General features: G+C 51.9%; 1 long non-coding RNA gene across 1 annotated transcript in view; it reads right to left on the bottom strand.

The window, feature by feature from the left end:
* The window catches only part of LOC105523145, a 17,779-nt gene that overhangs the window by 653 nt on the left and 14,047 nt on the right, over nt 1-3,079 (bottom strand). The window contains exon 4 of the long non-coding RNA XR_001003543.1: nt 154-1,078. This is a non-coding gene — a long non-coding RNA (uncharacterized LOC105523145). The remainder of the gene's footprint in view (nt 1-153; nt 1,079-3,079) is intronic.

Genomic DNA, 3,079 nt, shown 5'->3' on the forward strand with positions numbered 1-3,079 from the left:
CTGGACCCATAGGCCACAGCCACAACACAGAGAGCAACCACCTACCACTAACATTCCTGCTATGCTACCTATGATTATGAGAGCCCAATGTAGGCTAGAGCCCAAAGACGCCCACTGTCTCTGCAGGCGGTCATCGGTAAGGTGCTCAGTCACCTTAATCTCCTATGACACCCCTTGTAAAGCTGCCACTGTATTCCAGTGATTGTAATGGATAAATGTACAACATTGTGTCCCTACAAGGGCACAGGTGCCACCTCGGGCAGCTGCGACTATGTCTAAGGCCGTCTGGTTTTGCAGCGCCACCTTCCTGATCTGATCAACTTCATCAGTTAACAAAAGGAGGGCACCTCAGGCCCGAGCTGTGTGGTCTGCAAAGGGGCTGCAACCTGCTTTTCTACAGTAATGACGCCTGCTCCAGGGATAGTCATTGCTAACGGATAGAACCACCAGGGGGCCTGCTGCACTGGCAAAAAGCTGGAACACAGTGGCTCCCAGTTATGCCACGACTAGTCAATGTGGGAAGCACAGTGGCAGGCACATAGGGCCGACCCCAGGTACAATGTCCAGTCCAATTGGCTGGCCAATATGGCCATCGTGTGTCCCCACAGACCCATAAACTCCCAGGGGGCACAAAGTCCATGCGGGCCTAGCCTGGGTAAGGCCGCTTGTTCCACCACACCCTTGGTGAGGTGACACATGTTATATTTGCACAAAGCTCAGTAGGCAACCATCCCACAGTGACTTTACCCCAGTGCTGCTCTATGCATTGTGATACTTGCAATGGGGGCACCACGTGTTCTCCCATTAGCCAGCCCCATCCATCATGGACACTAGGAGTCAGCCAGGGGGCAGGTTTGCCATGGGTTTTGTGATGTCCTCTATCCAAAGCTCGCCCTGTGGCATCCCACCCATTGTCCGTGGGACCCCAAGCTTCTAGCCATGTCCAGTTCTTCACAGAAGCAGGATACACGTTCCAGGGCAAACTGCTGGAAGGGTGGAGCAGATCCAACAGTTGGAGACATTGGTCACATCAGCGTAGGTGTGGGCCCAGTCCATAGTGCTGTGGGAGCATGTCAGCCTATAGCCAGAACAACAAAGCAGGCACAGGTATTAATGGGTAGATCATATCCCTCAGGCAAAATACAGGCTAACTTTTCTTTTGTTTTGTTTTTTTGAGACAGAGTCTCACTCTGTTGCTGAGGCCGGAGTGCAGTGGCACGAGCTTGGCTCACTGCAACCTCCGACTCCTGGGTTCAAGCAATTCTCCTGTCTCAGCTTCCCAAGTAGCTGGGATTACAGACATGCGCCACCACCCCTGGCTAATTTTTTGTATTTTTAGTAGAGACGGAGTTTCACCATGTTGGTCAAGCTGGTCTCGAACTCCTAACCTCAGGTGATCCACACGCCTCAGCCTCCCACAGTGCTGGGATTACAGGGATGAGCTACCACGCCCGGCCAATACAGGCACTTTTCTTCTCTGGGTAGCAATGCAGCTGCCAAGGGCTTCTGCCCTGGGTGATGATACCACACCTTCTCAGCTCCCCATGGTTCTTTTGGGGCTTGTACCCAAGCCAAAGTCACAGGGAGCTCAAAATAGGCCACATAGACAGTACATATATAGGAGGGTCCCTTCCCTGGCCATTCCCCTATGAATGGTCAATTGTGGAGGTCACACATTAAATACCCAAGAAGTCACATGTAAGTCATACTGCAGATGCTCCCCCCAGGGGGCTACAATAGCTAACCATTTGCAATGGGGGGCTTGGAGGGTCCATGGCCAACACCAGCTTTTCTGTTCCCCTGCCTTCAGGGGAGTTGGGGCAGGCATTTGTCCCCACACCTGGTCAGAGGAGGGCATCCTTGGTGTGTATCTGTAGATGGGGATGGTGGCCCAGGGTAACAGTGTCTCCACCAGGGCTGGGCCACCTTTTCGTGGTCGCTCGTTCAAAATTTTAACACAAAACTTTAAGTGATGGTAGGGCAGATGCCCTTAACCAGATGGCAAATGTGTTGCACTGGCCCCTGATCAATTCCTTGCAAGTAATCAGTCCAATCTGGGTGTGGATGTCTGTGCTGCCCTAGTCTGGGGGGTTGTTACCCATGAATGCACCCACGCTGCTATTGGGTAAGTCGTTCTGCACAGCGACCGCAGCCCATTCTGTCAAGCTCTCACAGGCCTGAAGAGCAACATATACAGCAGCTAAATGCTTCTCTATCAGTGAATACTGGAGCTCAGCTCCCTTCCACAGCTGGGACCAAAAACCTATTGGTGTAAAGTGCTCCATGCGCTGCCATAGGTCCCAGCTGAAACCATCTGTAGTCACATGTACATGAGGTCCGGATGGGCGCCCCTGATCAATTCCTTGTAAGTAGTTGGAACTCCAGCCCTGCAAAGATGGGAGAGCAACATGCAACTGTAACCCATTCTTCAGGAGTCCGTTATATTGCTCAATCATGCCAGCGGCTTGTGGGTTATAAGAAACATGAAATCCCCATTGTATGTCCATCTGCTGTGCCCACTGTTGTCCCTGCTGTCCAGTGAAATGTGTTCTATCACTTTCAACAGCCAGGGGACAGCCATATAAGGCACATAAGTGTTGCAGGGCTCGAATGGTGTGTTGCCTGCGAGGGTAGGCAAACAACAAGCCAGTGGCTGTATCTACAGGCATATGTGTAGCCCTGTGATTTTGGCAGTGGCCCACTGGAATCTATTTCCCATCTGGTTAAGGGCATCTGGCCTAGTTGCTGTGTTACACTGGGCAGTGCCTCCGTTTGGGGTATGCCTGAGCACACGCTGGGCACTTCCAGCAGGACTCCAAAATGTCCTGCAATGGCAAAGACAGACTCCAGTGCCTACTGACCTGTTGCATTCGTTTACTCCCTGCATGTCCCAGTTTCCTATGTAGCCACAAGGCTACATCTTATGTAGGTGCTGACTCTCACCATCAGACTCTCATCATCATTACCGGAGGTGGCCAAAGACACGTGACCTGACACACGATAGACAGTTACATCTTTCTGATGACCTATTTCCCAGAGGTCGTTCCATGTGGTTTGGCCCCAAATGGGCCAATGGCCT

The sequence above is a fragment of the Colobus angolensis genome, unplaced genomic scaffold (assembly GCF_000951035.1).
Source record: "Colobus angolensis palliatus isolate OR3802 unplaced genomic scaffold, Cang.pa_1.0 Scaffold451, whole genome shotgun sequence".
NCBI classification, from domain to species: Eukaryota; Metazoa; Chordata; class Mammalia; order Primates; family Cercopithecidae; genus Colobus; species Colobus angolensis.